Here is a 22,493-nt window from a genome sequence, read left to right as displayed (position 1 = left end):
TTGCAATTTATTTGCAAAGTCACTCATCTTTTGTCTTATATTGGCCTTGTCATAATTTTATCTTCCCTATTTTTATTTATTAGTCTTGCTTTATTTAGACTAATTTTGCATTAAAAAAAATAAAACAAATTAAAATCAAATTAAAAAAAAAAAATTAACTGGCATTGCACCCCACTCTACTTTTTAATATTTATAAATCAGCCAAAGGAAATCTTGGCATCATTCTGACAAACTAGAGACAATCTTGTCTTTGGCAGATCTTTTGCTTGAATAAGGTATAACTTGATTTGGTCTTAGAATGCCATCTTCCCAAGCATTACCTCCTCCTTTGGGAATTTTTTTTTCTCTTTGATTCAAACACTCTAATCCTTTAATCCAATCAGAAGTCAATATTTATCTGTCAGTTTGTATTTCTGACACTTTTCCCCCCTCCCTCATAAGTCTTGAAATGGTCTTCATAATGCAGCTGTGACAATTTTAAATGAAAAATTCCCCACTTACCATTCCTGTCCTCTTTCAATCATTCTGTTAACTAATGCTACCAACATTGGTAGGAATGGCGAAGAGCAAGCTGTTCCTTCGTCATACTTGAAGAAAATAGAGTACTTGTTTCCACTTGGAATGGTGAGAAAAGAAAAACACTTTTGCAATACTGTTTCTCCAAGACAACTGTAAAGTGTCATTGTTATCACAAATCTTAAGCTTCCTCTTTATATTGCCAACAACTGCTACAGAAACCTGCGGCTGCCGATTTCTGGTATTGTTAATCTCAGCAGTTATGTTGCGCTCACCTGATGTCCATAACTTCACATACATCGCGATCACTACTTAAAAAGTACACTTTAACACAAATGCACACACGTAGTGTATTTTTGCAATCCAATATTTAATGTGCTCTTAATATCGCATTTATGAAAAGTGTTTATTACCTTTCTGAAATTTTGAGATGAGTATTTGTTATTTGGATTCATCGGATTAATTTCTCATCTTCAGTCGATGTAACCTCCAACCTTCTTGTCGAACTGGGGAATTTGTGTGTGTATGTGTGTGTGTATATATATATATATATATATATATATATATGTGTGTGTGTGTGTGTGTATTTATTTTGTTACCTAGCATCTTTTCTGATGACAGACTTTGAAATACCATGGTATAAACAGTTCTCACTTACTCATCACTCCAATTGGTGTGTACCCTTATTGAATAAATGAATAAATCTATATTTATTTAGTATATAGTTTTATTTCTTTCTTTGATATATAATGATTATTAAAAATGGATAAAATTTGACGATGTGAAAGCTCAACGTTTCGCTGATCTTATGCGGGCTTTCTCAACATCATTCACCATTACGGGTGAAATGTTGGGCCTCTAGGTCTCTCTGCCTCCATTTTAATTTCATATATATATATGGTAAAACTGGTAATTGGTAAAAACCTGAAGAGAGTACTCAATACTATTGCGGAGCAAATGTGTTTTATTTTTTTATTACCGTTTTATCTGTTCGGTTACATATGTTTTGGATGTTGGACCATGTTTATGATCCAACAGCCTCGCCAGACCTTACAGAAATGGTTGTTAGTATTTGGAAGAAGTCTTCTTCCAAATACTAATAACCATTTCTGTAAGGTCTGACAAGGCTGTTGGATCATAAACATGGTCCAACATTCAAAACATGTAACCAAACAGATAAAACGGTAATAAAAAAATAAAACTCATATATATATATATATATATATATATATATATATATATACACACACATAATTAGTAATAAATAGTGATATTTACAACTAGAGATAGATAGATTTAAGGCTCCCAAATTTCACACTAGAACTGTTCACAAGGACCTGTGGCACAGTGATAAGAGTACTCGGAAAAATCAATTGTAAAAGTCATATTCAATTCTCAGTGGACGACTGAAAAATATAATTGCAACTTATTTAGGACCTCTATCCAGTCATGACTGATGGAACGAGCATGCTCCCTCCGTTCGAAATCTCAAGTTGCATTGATCGAAACATTGTGAAAATCATTCAAGATGAAAACAGTAGTCTAATGAATCCAAATAATGTTTAATTATTATATAAATACTAGCAGTTCAGCCCGGCTTTGCTTGGGCCCTATGTACTATTCATAACTTGACCTACGTGTGAATACACTTTATGTAAGATTTAAAATGTTTAGACCAAAATTTGTCAGAGTAATTTCATAGAGACCGCAGAGGTAAATTTTTTTAACTTTGACTCCAATTTTGACCCCTTAACATGTATTATTTTGGTCTCAAATCGAAATACAAAGTTTTACCCATATCCAAGTTACCTACATCTAAAATTTCAAGTCTTTAGACCCAAAATTGTCAGAGGAATTTGGTAGAATCTGCAAAGGTCAACTCTTTCAACTTTGACCTTTTGGCAGCCAAATTTTAGCCCCAAAACTGATTAAAATTCTAACCGCATGTCTGAATACCAGTTATGTATAAATTTCAAATGTTTAGACCCAAAATTGGCTGAGTATTTTTCTAGACACCGCAAAGGTCAAATCTTTTTAACTTTGACCCCCTTGGCAGCTTAAATTTTCAACCCAAACCGATTAAAAAGCTTGACCTATCTCTGAATACCCTTTATGTAAAGTTTTGAATGTTTGGACCAGAAATTGGTTGAGTAATTTAGTAGACCGCAGAGATCAAATTTTTTAAAACTTTGAGCCCAATTTTGACTCCTTAACATTTATTTATTTTATTTTTTTATATTTTCTTTTCTTTTTTTTTTTTTTTTTTTTTTTGCTGAAATCAAATAAAGTTTTATCCGGGTCCAAGTAACCTACATTTAAAATTTCAAGTGTTTAGACCCAAAATTGGCAAAGGAGTTTGGTAGAATTTTCAAAGGTCAAATCGTAATCGTTAAACTTTGACCCCATGACAGCCAAATTTAGGCTGAAAACCGATTAAAAGATTTTCCCCAATCTCGAGTCTCTAGACCGAAAATTGAGTTATTTGATAGGGAAGCACATGTACATACACACACACACACACACACACATTTTAATTTTTATATATATATGGATAACCCACAATTTTTTAGTTCCATGTTTTTTTTTTTTTGACAATTTTGTATGATCAGATTACTTTTAGAACTTTTACATCGACATCTGATAAACATTCTGATTTATCTGAAATTTTTTTTATTAAATTAGATTTTTTTCCCTTAATATAAAGAATTTTTACAAAATATTAATTATCATGAAGTAATTGAGATTAGTTTTTTTTTCTTCTTTTTATGTAGAATTTGACCATAGCTAACTAATTGAGCAATTTAAAATTAACTTGCTATTGATTTGTAATTGATATTTCTGAACAAGACTTAGATGGATTTATGAAAATTTAACCTGTATCATCCAAGTTAATTTTTAATTTATTACTTATTAAAAAAAAAGTCCTTTTCTTAGTTAAAGAATGCCACTAGATGTAATTTTTTTTTATTATTAATATTTGAAAGAGTTTTTCAAGATAATTACTAATGATTGAATTTTTTGCAACAAAGTACTTCATTAGCTATCTTATGCAACATTGCTTAGTGTGGATTGGCGTCGTCGGGCCACCATGGTTCAGTGTGGATTGGCGTGGTCGGGCCACCATGGTTCGGGGTGGTTTGGCATGGTCGGGCCACCATGGTTCAGGGTGGATTGGCATGGTCGGGCCACCATGGTTTAAGTTTGATCTTGTGCTTGAAAAAAAAAAAAACAATTTTGCTGAGAACTGTAACTTTCTGTTCTTTCTCTTAATGTGTGTAAATAGGTATACATGTTCCTGTTTTATCACCAAGAAATAGTTTTGGTTATTACCTGATAGCATTACATTTGGGATTCACGTTTTTTGGGGTTTTTTTTTGTTTTGTTTTTTTAACCATTATGTTGTATCTATATTTTCATCATCCTTTATACAAGCACTTTTAAAATATCCCCTGGGCCGTGTGATGTGTGGATACCTTCCTCCTGCCATGTAGTGAACGAGTAATCCTAGATCATAGTATTTTTTTTTTTTTTTTTTTTTTTTTTACAAAGGCATCACCACATTATCAAGGCCCAGAGGCCACTCAAGGATAAGGGTTAAAGAGTGTACAGTAGAAGTTGGTCAATATAGTAATCATTAGTAATGAAAATTTGGTAAATTTAATAACTTATATGGAACGGCTCATCAAGAACTTATTTACCTTAGACTTGAACACAACCATATTGTAGTCAGCCGGAAAGCAGGAAAACGGAAGACAATTCCACAGGCGTGCAGTTCTAAGAAAGAAGCTTTGTTCATGGAATCTATGTTTAGGTTTAGGCACAGATAAAGAGTGGGGGAAATTATTGATAGTGTTTACAGCTAGACGAGTGTTTCTTGTGAAAGTTTGGCGAGGGGGGACCATAGATTGAAGCTCAGTTGAACACTTTCCATGAAAATAACGATACATCAGAGACAAACTCGCAACATCTCTTCTGTGAGATAGAGGTTGTAAGGAGGAGAAAAGGACATCTCCTACGAGGCTACGAAGTCTATTTTGAACTCTATCAAGGCAGGACAAGTCCTTTCTAGCAGCTCCTGCCCAGATGTGGCAACAGTATTCCATCCTTGGACGTACCTGGCTCTTATATAGATAGAGAATAGCATCAGCAGTGAGATATCTACTGGATCGATAGAAAGATCCCACCATTTTTCCAGCGGCCTTGGCAACAGATTTGATATACGTGTTCCATTTAAGATCAGGAGTAATGGTCAAGCCCAGAAGCTTGTCAAAACTTGAGGCCTCCTGAAGACGAGAGCCATTCATTTCAATTGATGACAAATGTGGATTAAAATGTTGATGATGTAAAGAGAGAAGCATTTTGGTGTTTTGTTTTTCTGTTTGCAAGAGTTCAATATAATGTTAAAATAAAATCTTATTTTAAGCAGCAATACATAGAATGACCTTGTACAGATGAACTACATTTGTCAGAATCTGTGCTTAAAACTTTGCATGGATGGAAGCCAATCTAATAAAGTAGAATCTTGCTGAATCTAAATAGTTCAGCATTAATTCGACTCTTCATTGTTAAGATCTACTTGGATCATCTTAACCCCTGTCTGGTATGTTTTGAAATTGATTTTACATCAAAAGCTCCAAAGAAAACGACCATGTCTAAATTTTCCCTCATGCATTCCAAATAAAGGATAGCCCAATAATTGAGAAATCTATTCATATCTATTGCATTCACTTCTGCGCTAATACTGTTGGCAAAGGTATGAGTTCCTAATTTCCCCTTTTAACTATGGGTAAATTGCAAGCTATTTTCAATTATTCCTTTGTAAGTCTTTCGACTAATCCTTAAAAATTGATGTTGTAAACCAAATAAATTTCTTTTTGTAGAAAGCAAATATTAACAAAAGATACTTTTTGCTTCACAAAAGGCTAAATATGACAAATATTGGGTGGGTCCTGCTCTGCTTGTGACTGTATTAATGGTTTCATCCCCTCCTATCTCCCTAGAGTCTCCCAGTCCATGGAGTAAAATTGTTACAAAGGCATGACTCTCATTTTCTTTCCATTTCTCTTTCAAGAAAGCATGGTTATTTTGTTTGGTATTTATATCTGCACTTGTAAAGATGAGTGAGTGTTAAGCGTTAAACAAATAGTCATTGTCAAGATTTTAATGTAGGTCATCAGGTCATGTTCTTTGTGACATGACCAGTGTCTGATCACCTCTGCAGGTAGTCCTTTTTTTCTTTTTTTTTTTTTTTTTTTAATCACGGCATTTTTTTAAACAATCATCTTGTGTCTCTATTTGCCTCTCTATAAGGGTATATTTAAACCAGTTTTTATATAGGGAAAATGCAGCTCCACAAAAAGAAATGAAATTTAGATTGGGACAAAAAAAAATTTAATTTACTTTTACAAGGATTTCTATTTCACCGATCAAGTAGAGATGAAATGTATCAAAATTTTAATTTCAGCCAATGTGACACCCCCAGGTAGGAGTAACATATATGTTTAAAAATGTAATCATCCACAGACACGTGCTTCATTGTTATACAACTCGTCAGCGAGATGAGATTCAAAACCATAAAGCCCATATACATTAAAATAAAAAAACATACTTTAGAACTTTGAATAGATGCTGATTCGACTAATCTATTAGAATAGAATCTTGATGAATGTAAATATAGTTCAATATTAATACAATTCTAGTTTTCATTGCTTTATCCATTTATATAGGTCCTCTTGACCTCTGTCTAGAAGACTTAAAATTGATTTCTCATTTTATTGACAGCATTGTTTGATTATTAATAGAACTGTTAGGTTTATAACAAGCTAATTGGACCTGTCTGCAATAAATGGGAACAATTGAGGAAGCACCCCCCCACCTCCCCTGAAAAATAAATTAACTTGAAAGATTATGCCTTTTATCCAAAATATAGCAAATACCTAAAATCAGAACTGTGAGTAAATAGTAAAATGAAAATAATCATGGAATAAGAAATGAAACAAAAAAAAAAATTTGTTAATTACCGAATTTGTTTTTTCCAAACGGTATACAAATTAGTTAATGTTCACATGTTGATTGCATAGACTTGACAATGTATATCATAAAGCTGTTTTTTTTTTTTCATCTGTAGTGAAAAGAAAGAATAGCTTTTTAATCTCGCCATCGGTGTGACAGATGGCTCAACTTTATAAATATACAGATTGCACTACGTTATTTAGCTTTTAAATTTTTTGAAGATGATGGATCATATTCCAAAGATTGCCTGTTCAATGAAAAATTATTGTTTTTTTGTTTTTTTTGGAGGGGGGGGGGTTAAAAAAATGATTTCACCAACCTTTTCTTTGATTGTATGCATTCCTCTTCTACAGATATTGCGAATAGGCTTTCTTCATTTGAATGTAAAATACGATTCTAACTACTAGTGTTTAAAACCTGTAAATCCGCCTGAACTCGATATCCTTGTTTTTAGATGGCGATCATGAAATATCTGAAGTGTTCATTGTAAAATGAACTGCAAATGAATTTTCTTCATTCTACTTCTGTTCAAAACGATTTACAAACTGTTGCTAACTTTTTTTCTTTTTTTTATGGATGAGGATTTGTATTCAGATTATTTGAGCAATCGTTCTCACAATGTTTCGTAATTATGTCACCTTTGACTTCAGATGTATCTTGACAAATTCAGCAGTCTACACAGAATTTCAAACAGAACCCTTTATTTAATCCACAGGAGTAGCATGCTCTTGTTCTGTTGGCTATGACAGAAGTTTCAAGTAATTTAGTTGTTAGTATCGTTCTTGACCTTCAGCAGTACTAAGAAAGAATCTAATTGTAAATGACTTCTGCCCAGTCATAGTTGACGGGACAAGATCATGCATACTCTTCCTCCCTGTGGCTTAATTAAAAGGGTTTGTTCTAAATTCCGTGCAGATTCCCCAAGATCAACAGAAAGATGCAAGATTTTGTCAAGATATACTTGAAGGTCAGAGGTTAAATATGCAAAAATATTTAAAATAATTCAAAATGAGAATAGTAGTCCAGATAATACGAATGTTTATAATTTATTTTATATTAGTTGCATCTTTTTCCAAATATTAATACTTAATATTTTTATCTGCTTTTTATTAATTCATGGCATTACTAGATTGTTATCTAGAATAAAAAAAAAAGAATAGCACAATAGAAATATATATATATATATATAAATAAAAGTCTATATAAATAACCCTGTGACCTTGCTCCCTCATCTTATAGATTTTTTTTTACAAATTAAAATTCATTTTATTAATAAAAGCTATAAAAAAATAGTTAATTGTCTTAGCCTTCCCCATTATTTTTGTTTATCAAATCTGAGAAACTTGTAAAATTTGCCAACTTATATTTATCAGTTTATGCTTTATTCCAATCTGAATTTGTATGAGTGTTGTTTTTTTATTTTTTTTTATTTTTACTTTATTGAAGCAAATTTGATAATGATCAGCGATTGCCTATTGATCCTTTTCAATTATTTCCTTTAATGTTTTAAATATCAATTTCCTTCTTTAATGAGGTGAACTCAAAATATTTAAGTACTTTCAATTCTCCTTTGAATTATTTTCGGGGTATTCAATTAAAGAGAAAATGTCAGACGTTTCAAATTTTCTTATAAAATTCTTCTGTTTTTGTTATTTGATTGTATTCTAAGGCATTTCAGCATATCCATCAGAATCAAAATAAATTCCATTTATCTTATACCGTTTAGTTTCTATCCGTGTTTGTGTGTATTACTGGAAAAAAAATGATACCCACTGAGCTCAGATTAGATTGTTTGAACTTGAAAAAGTTTGCAAAGCCAATTAAATATAAAAAATGAAGATAAAATCAAGTTATATATGTATATATAATATATATATAACTTGATTTTATTACCCCCTCCCTCTCCAATTAAAGTTTAAATAGTATTTGTACTTGTGTTAATCTTTACTTTTTATGTTGACTATTCCAAACTTATTCATCCTTTCTTTTCAACTTTATAAACAGACAAGTGAGAATGATAGTACATAAAATAAGATGAAGGAAGAGGGAAATAACAAGGCTGAAAGAGAAATGGGTCACTTAAGTTAATTGCATTTTGCAGCTAATTGAAACCATTAAAATTGATTTATTTATTTTTTTATATATCTTTATTTTTTTATTTTTAAACTCCATTCCTAAACTGGGTAAAATTTAGGATGTACTTTAAAATGTACGAGAAAAAAAAACCTTGGGGAAAAACTCTGCTTTTTGTATTATGAAAATATATTTGGAAATATAACATTAATCTTGGATGATTAAATTTTTTATTACATTATATACTCTTAGATCAAATTAATAGGAAAATTATTTCAAGTTTTTTATTTTGCAATTTGACAATGTTTTTTTTTTCTCTTTGGCACATCAACGGTATATCAACTGGCCTCATGTGATACATCGATTTTTTTTTGTAATCTTTTTCATTTTTTTTTGTTTGTTTTTATACTTTTACTGTGAGAATGCGGTCCTTAGCTGCTGTCTCCATTCTCTTCATCGATTGGATTTTGTTTGGCTTTAGCCATCGTGTGATGTCTATTTGAGTGTGAGTGTGTGTGTGTGTGTGTGTGTGTGTGTTCTCACACTGTCATCACATAAAGGCTGTACTATCTATCTTGTCATTTTTAATATATTATGTTGCATTCATTCCATATATTAATAAATTCTAAATTACCTTCATCTTAATTCTCCTGTTTTTCTGCTTTCTAGTTTATTTTTTTATGCTTACCATAATATACTAAACCAGCTGATAAATCATGTGGTTAAAAATTTATAAATTCCAATGGAGTGTTTGGGTTGGCTTCAGTTTAGCAACCATTTTTTTTTTTTTTTAATGCTATTATGTTTGTTTAGAATTTTCACTATTTTGTTGCAGAATTTTTTAGATGAGGATTAATAAATTGGATTGTTCAGATTACTATTCTCATCTTGGGCATTATTTTGGCTGGTGTAAAAGGTTTATTTCAAAATTCTGTATAGAGTTCAACATCAAATGCCAGAGTTCCAAAAGATAATACCTTAAGAAAGTCAAAGGTTACATCGGCTGAAATATTGAGAATAATCTGAACGATGAGAATGGTAGTCGGATTAATCCAAATTATTCAAATTACTCCTTTGTTCCTAAAGTTTAAAAATAAACGTAAAAACTACAAACTTTATTATGAAACGAACTGGTTATTTTTTTGTTGGCGGATAGGAGTAGGATATCCTCCTTTTTTTTTTTTTTTTTTTTTTTTTTTTTTTTTTTTGCAAAGAATATACTCTAGTTTTAGTAATACATACATAAATAAAATGTTTTTAAATCCTAAGTAAATAACCTATTCATTTGAGTTTTTTGTTCAATATAATTTTTGCAACGTTCAATCATAACAAATTATTCACATTTTTTTTTTTTAAATAGAGGATAAAACTCTGTAATACAATTTTAGAACTTACAAATTTTTACTATTAGTTTTTTCTCTTCCTTTTTGATGCGTTTATTAGGCACCAAGCTTTCAGAAATTATCTTTGAAACATACTCGTCCCCATCCCCTACACAATTTGGGCAATTTTCGTTCACTTAATTCATTTTTATTTATTTTTAAAAAATAGGAATAGTGTCAACGTAAATATCTGTCCAGAAAATCGATTTACATAAAGTTGAGCACAAACTATAAAAATGGATGCTACAATTAGATAAGTATCTGTATATGTGAATACACAGAAAATTCTGTATATATTTACGTTTCTATTAACATAAAACCTCCACTAATAGTTTTAAGTCATTAAAACTTTATGTATCTGAAATGTAGCCTAAATATTAAAACCCTTTTCCAATAGTCATTGCGTATTTCATTTATTAAAACGAATGTTTACATTACCGAGTTCGTAAATAAAATGGGGAATGGTGTATTTTATTTTTTATGCCTTTCGTGGAAATATACCCCCCCCCCTCCCGGTCCATTTACAAACCAGGATATAGAAATGGTTAATTGAGATACTATATATGTTAAAATTTGAAAACCTGTATTTCCTAAAATTGTATCAAACAGCTAGATTAAAGGCTGTGGTATTTGTTTTTGTATTCCTATATATTGTATACACACACACACTATAGAAACACTTCATCTGTGCATGAATATTTTAGATGGTGGAAGGAAAGGGGTGAATAAGAAGTGGTGAGAGAAATGTGGTTTTTTTTTTTTTTTTTTTTTTTTTTTACCTTTTTCTCCGAGTTATGGGTTCGAGCCTTCCTGCCTACTACCACTTTTTTTTTTTTTTTTTTTTTTTTTTTAAACACCTCTTTCCACCCGGGCTGCCTACTGTTGTCTTGACCCAACTACTGACTAAAGATGTCGTAATTGTATGTGTATCCTTATTCATTGTACTTGGAGTTATAGTTTAAGAATGAATTGTGTGCTATTTCTTTGAAAAATTCTTTTGGTAATGAGCTTCGTCATTAATTGAGAATTGAGCTTGTAGACTTGACAAGGAAGGAACATTTGTATTTTGAAGTTCTGTGGAGAGAATTCATACACACCGTTGGTTTAAAAATGAAGAAAATTAGCAAGTGTGTAATGGTTTCATTTATACACTTTTAGCGTCTGCCTTTTTAAAAAGAAACTAAAAAAAAGCTCATAATCATTTTCATAGAGCATAAAAGATTGTTTGCATCATCAAAATTGTCAGAGCTTCTACACTATCAGAACGAAATTTTGTAGTCAATAAATAGTTTTCAGATAAAAAACAATGATTTCTACTGACGTTTTTTTTTTTTTTTTTTTTTTTTTGTCAATTCTAATAAAATGTTAGCTTCCAAATTATGTGGTCGAAATTACCTGAATATTACTGAATTAAAAAAACTTTAATTATGTTAGGTGAAAAATTGTAACCATCTTGTTTAAATTGAAATGGAAAATTAACTCCCTTTTGAACTCTCCTGTGTTTTACATAAGCAAATGCGATTGTTTTCTTCAAATTCTATTATTATTCTACCTTATTGATTTTCGTAATTTTTGGATATAATCATCTTAAAAATACGAGGAATACATAAATACCATGGTTTTAATCTAAAAATCGGTATTACGATTTCTGAAATTTCGTTCTGATAGTGTAGAAGCGCCAAATTGTCTTTTGTATTCAGACTCTTGATCTCCATTCCTAACCTTTTTAAAAGATATCCTAGTGCTTTGATAGAATCTTATCAGACTAATATTATGGCACAGGTTATTTTTAACTAGTATATAAAGTAACTTGATCAGATATGAACAAAAAACTGATTTTTCTGCAGGTTAATTTGAGAACTCTCAACTGCCTAGGGATTACTTGTTTGTTTTAGTACTGAAGTGTTTTTCCTTTATTCTACAAATCTCTTCCTTACTGATTAGCATGTTTTTCAAACTGTAAGTAGACACCAACAAATGGGACTAGTGTCAAAAATGCATTCCAACAGTATAAGTCACATTTTCTTTCACTACTTATGTCATAATTTTATTACTCTTAACATTTTTTATTATAATTGAGTTTATTTTGATTCCTAAAAGTAGTTTAAACTTATTTCGAAGTCTTGAAAAAAAAGATGACTGAAGTTATGAAAATTGGTTTCCTGAGGTCTTTATGCACATGTAGAAAATTCTAGATCGCCCCATGCACTTTTTTATAACTAATAGAAATATTTACATAGACATATACTGATGCCAATTTTGTTTGAATTAGATTGAAAAGTATTTAGTTTAACCACCATTTTTGAGAAGGGACTTAATGTTATGAAGTGCTATATGCTTTGTAGGCGTCCATTTCTTATCCTGATCTCTTCATGGACATTTACAGTAGCATTTGTAGTTTACTTGAACAGATTTATGGATTTTTTTTTTCTTCAATTTTATTTTGTGCTAGCTGAGGATGGGGCATCCTACCAGATGTCAAACATTCATCCGCTATCTCGTACATAAAAACAAAATGACAAGAGATCTTAAAATTCTAATTGTCCCTTTAGTGCAATTGTTTGAATTTTCCCTGCACTTTGTTCACTGGGTATATTTTTTAGATGGTTTTTGAAATTCTTTTTCAGAAGTCTGATTGCTCTTATTATGGAATGGAGATCTTCAGAAGATTCCTGTTTCTTTTTCTAATGTTGGTAAATGTTTACTTTAACTACAACAGAACACCGACCAATAAAATTTAGTTTTATATAGGTTTTCGAGGTCGCTGACAACGAATCTGAAATTCAAACCCGTCGCAAATTTACCGTTTGCATGGTATTAACCCTAGAACCCTCATACTATTTTGTGCCAACTCACTGCCATCGTTTATGCTATTCTTACACGATGCGTCCGCGACACCATCCGTCCCCCTTGCCCCTGCCCCTCACCGCCCTACCCCCTAATGTAAACAAAATTTTTGTGAAAAATTAAACAGTTCTTCTGCTCGGTGTATGTCGGTGCGTTACTTACGGTAAAACGGTAAATTAAACTGCAGAAGCATCTCTTAAATGTTGTACAAGTTCTATAATTGAATACACCCCCTGCAAAAAAATAAAAATAAAAAACGTAAAATAAAAATGTTTTTGTAAATCACTCGTGAAAAGTTAATTTGTTTTTTAGATCAATTAAAAACCATCAAAAACTATGTAACACAGAAAAATGGACCACATTTTGTTTTTGAAAACATTCTTATTTCAAATGTCTGCTTAAAAATTCTTCCGCGATGTGACAAGTCGCCTTACTACGCGCGTCCATGCGCAGACGCATCATGTAAGAATAGCATAAACGATGGCGGTGAGTTAGCACAAAATAATGCGAGGGTTCTAGGGTTAATACCATGCAAACGGTAAATTTGCGACGGGTTTGAATATCAGATTCGTTGTTAGCGACCCCGAAAACCTACAAAAAAACAAATTTTATTGGTCGGTGTTCTGTTGTAGTTAAAGTAAACATTTACCCTAATGTTGAATGTTTTAAGTTGAGGAAAAATAAAGAAGTATTATTTTCTACGCCAAGTTCCCCGACAAAAGTTGCACTCCACCGTGTTGAACCGACAAAAAAAGAAACGCGTCTCAATTTGCATAAGATATGTTTTTGTTTTGTCAGTCAGGTTTGGAGTTCAAGACTCTCTTTAATGAGAAATGCATGTTACCAGGTATGCTAATGAAACCTACATTACCAGGTATGCTATGATTTTCCCTACACTTCCCCCTGATCTCATGATCACAAATGGGGCAAGGAGGAATTATCTGTTGGGTACTTCTTCAAAGAGGAATAATGTGGGCCTCACTCTCATGTGTACTCACATCTGCAGGTCGGCTTTCAATAGACACCTCATCAGTTGTGAGGTTGCTAGCATCAATATCACTGTCATATGGATTTGAATCCAAATAGATTAGCCACTCGCTATCCTCAGAATCACTTTCATCACTTGATAAGTGCATCCATATTACTGGTGAAAAGTCTTTAACGTGCTGAGGCACCCATCAACTTTCACAGACTGCAGGATGATCACATCAGTAACGCGGCCGATGTTATATTTTGCTGTGCACCTGCTACACGGATTTTTAACCCAAACGATGTCTCTTTCATACTTCCCTCCAGTCACTTCTGGTTTGGACAGTGGGTTAGCTTCAACATCTTTAATTTGAACGTGGTATCTATGTAGCACACCATCTGGTGCGGTGGAAGGTAAAACGTCATCCTTTGGGGCGACATTTTTCCAGTAGAAGCTTCTTTCTGGCCACAATGGTCTTAATGATTTTATGGCTCCGTTCTACAATCCCATTTCCACTAGATAAGCACATCTCAACCGCAGATGTATGTCCCAATTCTTTGCAAATTCTCCAAACTCTTTACTAGTGAAAGCAGTGGCGTTGTCGGTTAGTATTTCCATCAGCCTCGCTCAAGGAAAATATTCTCCAACTGTCGGATGACGGTGGTTGCATCTGTCCGAGTTGTCGCCATATTGCAAATCTAGAGGGGCCGCAGTTGATGATAGTTAGAAAAAGCCGCGCCATTGTGGTGGGTTATATCCATCGCTAATCTTCCTCCGTTTTTTGTGGTGAGTTTTCATTTCTTCCAGCAAACAGGTGCCGGACCTATTAACAGGTTTTACAGGCTTTCATAACGGATTTAGCAGTGTGTTTCGAACACTTGTGAGTTAACCAATCTGGCAAAATAAAGTTTGTTTCATGCCTGGATGTCCATTTTGATAATGAATGTCAGCCACCTAGTCTTCATCCAGCCGCCCTACTGTTGTGCAGTGTATCAATTTCATGCAAATCTGAATTTTTCAAATAAGGATGTTTTCCTCTAAAATCTATTAAAATACTTCTATGAAATTGATATTTGGAATGTTAATTCCTGTCTAATAACTATTAAAATTTCATAAAAATCGGCAGCATCAGAATGTTAACAAAAAACTTACATTCCGTTCTCTTTGTATAAAACTAAATATAGCCCACATTACTACTCTTACGCCTAAGAACTCTATTCCAACATGTATAATTATATGTAAACTAGCTTAGGAGTGAATTCTGTATGTGAAAATCTATATAAACATATACATTTAATTTTATATTATAATTTTAAGCACAAATAATGTAAAGTTTTTTATCATGGTATTTGCAAAAAAATTCAATTTAATATTTTTACTTTTTTTCAGCATCAGTGTTAGTCATTTCTACAAAATTCTGCTGCCTATTAACTATAAATATGCTAAAATTCACCTTTATTTAGATTGTGCACACTTGCATTCATAGGTTTCATTTAATTTTTTTTTTTTTTTTTTTTTTTTTTTTTTTTTAATGTTGCCTTTTCTGAATCTGAAAGTCACTTAATTGCATTTGTCTGCTTTTCAGCTGGCCTTTAAAGTTGTTCATTAATACTTTCCGACTATTACTTTGGAAAAAAAAAACTGACCTGTACCTAGTGCCACGAACAACCTATTTCTCCTTGAAAACTCTGGTTTAACTCTGTGTAATGTCTAGAATCAAGCAAACAGCAAATCTAATTTGCCTTTGAAAAGTCACTTCGTCTGTCTTTTAAATTTTAAGGTCAGCCTATTGATCCATTTTGAGGAACTTGTATCCATATTGAATGGCTGAAGGGATATTATTAAATCCCACAATTTAAGAAAGATTAATTTGAATATTAATTGGTTGAATTGTCGTTCTCTTTTAATTCAGAGTTAACTCTAAAGATTATTTAATATTCTTTGCAGGTTAAATTTCTAAACTGAATGTTTGCATATAGTAATTTCTTATTTAGAAAGATTAGATCATTTTAAATCTTCAGAAAAATTATCTAGATTATTTCTTTTAAAATCTATAATAGGAAAACTACCAAAATTGGAATGACAACTGCTGAAGTTCTCTAGAATTTTTTTTTTCCAATCTCTAAATAGAAACAGAAATCTGGCTTTATATTATAAAAAATGAAAGTTTTCTTTCTAAATTCGTCTCTGGTGGTAGGGTAAGTCTGATGTGACTATTTAACTTGCAATTTGCTTTCTTGCTTCCTCTCCTGACTTAAAATGGTTTCAACTAGGTGAGGCATGTTTTACTCATGATAAGGTATATATTATGTACATGTGTGTAATATATATATATACACACCATTCGGACGAGAAATATCAAAAAATTGGTTAAAAACATTAATTCCTTCACCCTCAACTGGGCACTTTTCTACAGGGAGGGGTCGCTTTCTCACCGATATGGTGGAACCGCTAAAAAAAAAACATTTAAATTATTATTTGTTGACCCTTCAAAGTTGCTTTAATTCAAAAAATGTTTCATTTAAATTATTTGTTTGGAGAAAAAAAAAAAAGAAGCTTTTTTACTTTATAAAAATCCAATGTTGCTTTCATTACAAAATTGTTTTCAGAAAATTATATTTCCTGGTGCAGACTTTTAAATAAATGTTTTTACAATGATATATTGATACATTTTTATGCAATAAATGTTTTGATTTTCAAATATTTTCTCTTCGGAAAAAAACAAAACAAAAACTTGTTTGTTACTTATTTGTGCGTTATTTAACCAAGAAGAAATTGGAGTTATTGCTCTCCAACAACACTCAAGGTCAAGTATGTACACATCTGGTAATACTGCTATTTCATGCAGTATTACCAAATGGTTACCATGTTTAGAAGACCCCCCCCCCTTTTTTTTTCCTTCTTTGTTGACCAATGTGAACTTGCTGCTATGAGTCTTTCCTTGCCTGATTCTATGTAAATGGATGATGGAGGAATCCCTTAACTCTATTTAGATATTATTTTATGCAGTGTGTCTCTGGTATGAATAACGTGATGGTGCCCATCCCTCTCCAGGCTTCAGAGCACATACAGCATCTAGTATTACTAAATGGTTATCATCTTAGTATTGACCAGGCTCAACATAGCTTTGGTGATCGAACAGGAACCGGTATGTCAATGTGATTATGCTGTGTATGTAAATAGCCTGCAACAAATTGATGGGGATCAATTTTGCATCTAAAGTCCATCTAAACTTATGGGAAGCAAGTTCTCTGCATTTTAGCAGAATTTCAGCCTTTTTTTTTTTTTTATACAGAAAAATCAGATTAAATCGCCGTTTGGATGAAATAACCCCATCCCACTAAATTGCGAGAGCCCTATTTTATTTAATAGTTGGTCAATTTTTCTTTCCTCCTTACTTTTTGTTTTTATCTTGTTCTCTGCCCTTCTTGTCTTGCCCTTCTTCCTTTCCTGACACTTTATGAAAAATGAATATAAGACATTGGTTAGGGTCAATTTTTTCTGATATTATGCTTCACCTTTCTGTTCTGTCAAGGAGGGGAAAAAATCCTTAACTGAGATAATTTTCGTTTTTGTTCCAATCCAATGTGCCACTTTCTGCTAATTGAATTTTCTGCCAGATTAAAAACCGATCATGTGTTTAACTCTGCCTTTGTGATGACACAAGTAAGTAGACTATAAATGAAGCTAAATTGCAGCAAATAGGTGCAGTTGTAAATAGCAAATGTTGATAGGATTTGTTAAATTTTTTTATTTTCTTGTAACACAAACACCTGGGCAGTTTTTTCATGAGTTGCTCACAAGTCTGAAACTGATCATTCACTTCTGGACCATATAACATAGATGCTATTTCTAAAGACTTTTTCTTGAATTTTTGATTTGTGCTTGACGTAATTTTTTAATCTATGCTAAACCTTTGATCATTTCTATCTGCTAGTCCGGATGTGAATGATCATTGAACATTAAATTTAGATGTTAAAATTATCCCTCATTTCAATATCTAAAACTACTCCTGGGCAATACTGAACTGAATTGCTAATATACATAATTTCTTTGTATTTAATTACTAATTTCATGGAAATTGATGTTAGAACTAATCGTTAAAAACACATGCGAACTATTGAATTATGCAATAGTCAGAAGCAATGAAGGAACAAAGACAAGTTATTATTTTTACCTTTAACTGCATGGTACACTTTATTTATAATAGTTATTTACTTTGTTCCTTCGATTTTTTTTTTTTTTTTTTTTTTTTTTACGTAGCTTTAACTCAATGGTCAATATATTTTGTGGTTTTGTTTCTGAACTTTTGAGATGAAGATATATATTTAAAGAGCTGGTGCCTATACTATGCTGTTAAAACCCTTTAAAATACCCCAAAAGAAACTCAAATTTGAGGAATGTTTATTAATTGATGTCTAATACTTAAAATTTCACAGAAACAAAATTGAATGCATCTGAATTTTTGAAGGGTTTCTATCTCCTTTGCATTACACTCTGATTATCCAGATTATCTAGAAGCTTTGTTCCAAAATTTAGAATGATTGGTTAATTTAGGAGTAAATTTTGTATGTGTGTGTATGCATATGCATATACACACATATGCACCTAATAAGTAGTAATATTAAACATCGAAAACAAAATCAGGTTTCAAACTCTTAACATTAATACTATAATTGGATGCAACTGATAAAGGTATTGAGTAATAATCAGTTCTAAGTAACAATCTTCTGGAAGTTAAAAGTTCAGTCTTCACTGCAGCCGATACTAAGATCAAAATTACTTAAAACTTCTAACTGGTTATGGTTGCCAGAACGAGAACAATCTACTACTATGGATTAAAAGATTCCATTTAAAATTGCTTATAGATTTTAGACTTCAATAAGGTGCATCTGAAAAAAGGTCAGAGGTTACATCGGCCAAAACGTGAGAATAACACCACGAGAATAGTTTATATTCCAAATCTACCTGATCTGGCTCAAGGTCAAATTATTGATTCTATTTGTGTTTAGACTTAAAAAATCTTTGTGTGTAAGCATAAATGCAACTCTTCTCTCTCATTCGATTGCTGGTAATCGGTTCATGAAACCTTGGCATAATAAAATATCGCTTTGTTGCCTGCTGTTCAGCACTCGTGAACCTGTACCCAGAACTCTCAGGGTGATTGCCGAGTTATTAACGAATCTTTAATAGATATCCTTTCCTTCCTACTGTTATTTTTGAAACTGAAAAACTTGCAGGATTCTCTCAATACGTTTTATGTACACATCTCTCTGTATATCTCTATCGTTTTTATCATGTTAAAGATAACTGCTTAACAATTGCTATAAGGAAGCTACTAAGCACGTATGCTCTCTCTCTCTCTCTCTCTCTCTCTCTCTCTCTCTCTCTCTCTCTCTCTTTTGCATCCGACTCTCTAAGGAATATGCCTTTCAGATGAATGATAATCAAAGCAGTGTCGGTCTATCCTCAAAGCAATGGTTTTTTTTGTTTTTCAAGGCTCAAATGATGCGCATTTATTTTCGCTAACATTTTTCTTTGTGTGACATTCTCTTGTGTACAGATCACATTTCTCTTTCGCAAATAATTTTCATTTTCACCTGCACTGATCTTGCCATGTATTAATCATGAATTTGTTTTTATTTTCGTGTTTTTTTGTCGTTTTTTTTTTTGGGGGGGGGGTTATTAACCACACACACACACACACACACTATTTAATATTAAATAATTTTAACAAAACGAGGTTTAAAGTCTTTTGTTTAATATTTAAATAAATGATTTTTTTTTATTTGTTTTATAGTTTGTACAATTGAAGTGAGGAATCGTCCACACAAATTTTGTAATTAATAGTTGAAATTAAAGATCTCCATTGTCAACTTTTAATTGTTATCTTTATCTAATGAATATGAATACATCCGGGTTCTTCCTTCCAAGAATATGATTGGCTGGTTAAGCTACAACTACAGACTGATAGAACCACCTGGGAAGAGATTAAAAGGTAAAGCCTAGTGCAAAGGATATACCAACTTCGATGAACATTTGTTCAGTAAGGCAATTATGCCCCGAAAAACTGTATCCAAAACAACTTGGCCACTTCAAATGAATATATCCGTTTCGCAGGACATAGGAAGTTTTTGTTTGATTTCCAGCATACCCACTGCCGAATTTCAACAATAGAAATTATGCATTGTGAATGCTTCATTGAATAAAAGGTGCTATTTTCTAAAGCCAGGAAGCTCTGTTCATTTCTTATTACAATATTACATTATAATTGAATGCAAAGTTTTGATTAGATTTGTATGCAGTTATGATCCCAACCCATGATCACAGTACATATTCATTACACAATTTGTACTTCATGAACACTTCCTTAATGGGTGCAACTTTTCTTTTTTTTTTTTTCTCGACTTTTAGTCGAATTAGAAAAACTAATGCATGAAACTCGGTAAAATATGGTTCTTGACTTACAATTTCAATAAATGTTGGTATAGATTTTTTATTTTATTTTTTTTTTTTTTTTAGTCCAAACTGAAGATAGAGAAGTTGCCTCCCTTCGCTTCTAGAGCCATAATATTCTTTAGGTAGCTCGTTGGTGCCTTTCCCAAAATTTAAAAAAAAAAAAAAAAAAAAAATGTATAATTTTGTATTAAGTTTTATTTTGTTTTGTTTTTTTGTTTTTTTAGGTATAAATATCAGAATCTTATTGGTAGTTACATGTTCAAGGAAAATTGAATGATTTACTTTTCCATGTGCTTTTACAGAGATATTTATAGAAGCATAAAATAGATAATGCGTTGATGGTATATCGGCTGTAAAAGACTTTTTTTTTTTTTTTACTTTTATCATTGTGAAATGGGCTTGAATCCATGTTAGAGAAATTATCACCCACCTAAATAAAAAAACAACTTACTCGGTGGCAAACAATGACTTTCGTCTGGCGAGATCTACAGCTGATGTACTGACTGTAATCTCACATATGATCAGTGAAACTTTTGACAGGAGTTTCTGCTCTAGAACAATAACTCTTGGTATATCAAAGGCATTTGATAGTTTAACATAAATATCTATTCACGAGATTTCCAGCTACAGAATATCTAGAAATGTTTTCTCAACTAGCAGATCTTTTCTCTCAGATAGTGGTCGATGGGCAAAAGTCTGAAGCTCAAAGTATCAATGCTGACATGCCCCAAGAATATATTCTGGACTCAACTTTCTTCCTTGTCTTCATTAATGATCTCCCAAACCACATTCTAAGTTTATTTGTCGACATATATGCAGATATAACACCATCAACTATGATAACACTTTAGCAACGACCAAGATCTTTCAGAGTTTCTTTCCTCCAATCTTGAACACTAGGTGCAATTGGGCAAAAGGTGGTTGATTTAATTTTAACTCTTCCAAAACCAAACTGTTATTTTCCCCATCAACGCTCTGATCACTACTTGGCCCCAATTGATATGAATGGCTTTCTTAAAGAAGAATCCTGCTTCAACAAGCTTCTGGAACTTACCTTTTCTCTTCTCTGCAACCTCTTTCTCAGAAAAGCTTTTGGGATCCTGGCTCTGTGCTAGTATTTTCATGGCAGGTGCTCGTTTGCTCCCTCTCCACTAAACATTCACAAAAAGCACTTCGCTAGTTACAACCATTATCAACAATTTCCCTCATTTTATCTATCCTTAAGACTAAACATGAGTTCCATGAACAAAGCTTATTTCCTGGAATTGCTGGCTTACTTTCCAGCTGATTACAACATGGTCATCTTCAAGTCCAATGTAAACAAGTACTTGAGTCTGCCTCTAAATAGTCTTTCTACCAAATTTCCTCCACTAATGATCACTACACTGCTGTCTTGGTGACCACTATTAATCCTTATCCTGTCGAGGCTTTCAGGCCTTGATAAGTGGTAACTCGATTAAAAAAAAAATTGAATAGAAAGGAAATGTGATAATAGAGCCACACTTTAATTTATTAAAGCAAATATTTGGCTTTGTATTTTTTATAAAAAATAACATAAAACCGTATTAAATCTACCCTATTGACAAATATTTTTTTAACAATGGAATTTTTTATATGCATAAATACACATTGGATACATTTAAAAAAAATAAATAAATAAAAAATTTAAATCGCATATCACTGAATATGGCATGCTAATTTGAAGCAGCCTGGAGAAAATTATTAATGACACGAGATATAAAGAGAAAAATTTTTGCACACTAAACTGGTTGGGACAAGATCAGTGTAATATCTGTTCTGGTGCTACTTTTCTGTCCCTGGTCAGTGAAGGAGAAATCCTTCATGACCTAGACAATTTGTTATTTTTGTTCCTATTCAGAGTGCTCCTTTTTGGGGAGCTGGATTCCTCGCATTAAAAACCGACCTTGTATCTAACTCTGTCCTAGTGGGGAGGCAAATAAATAACACTAAACTGGTTGGTTTGTAAACCATGTTTCACTTTTTTTTTCTTTTTTTTTTTTACTAGCATTTCAGCCCGGCGTTGCCCGGGTGTTTGGAGGTGTATGCTGAGCAAAAAAGAAAAAGCAGTCAATTTTTTAAACTTTGACCCCTATTATGACCCCTTTACATTCGTTTTGGGCTCAAATCAAGTTATTAAGTTAGATTCATGTCCAAGGAACCTATATCTAAAATTTCAAGTGTTTAGACCCAAAATTGTCGGAGGAGTTTAGTAG

General features: G+C 32.2%; 1 protein-coding gene across 1 annotated transcript in view; it reads left to right on the top strand.

Annotated features, from left to right (window-relative positions):
• The window catches only part of LOC145293967 (calcineurin subunit B type 1), a 113,309-nt gene that overhangs the window by 64,273 nt on the left and 26,543 nt on the right, over positions 1-22,493 (top strand). The window lies entirely within an intron of this gene.

Source organism: Euprymna scolopes, chromosome 15 (assembly GCF_053919585.1).
Source record: "Euprymna scolopes isolate OS-2025 chromosome 15, ASM5391958v1, whole genome shotgun sequence".
Classification (NCBI taxonomy): domain Eukaryota; kingdom Metazoa; phylum Mollusca; class Cephalopoda; order Sepiida; family Sepiolidae; genus Euprymna; species Euprymna scolopes.
Note: the sequence above shows the minus strand (reverse complement) of the source record. Positions and strands in the feature narration are given on the sequence as shown.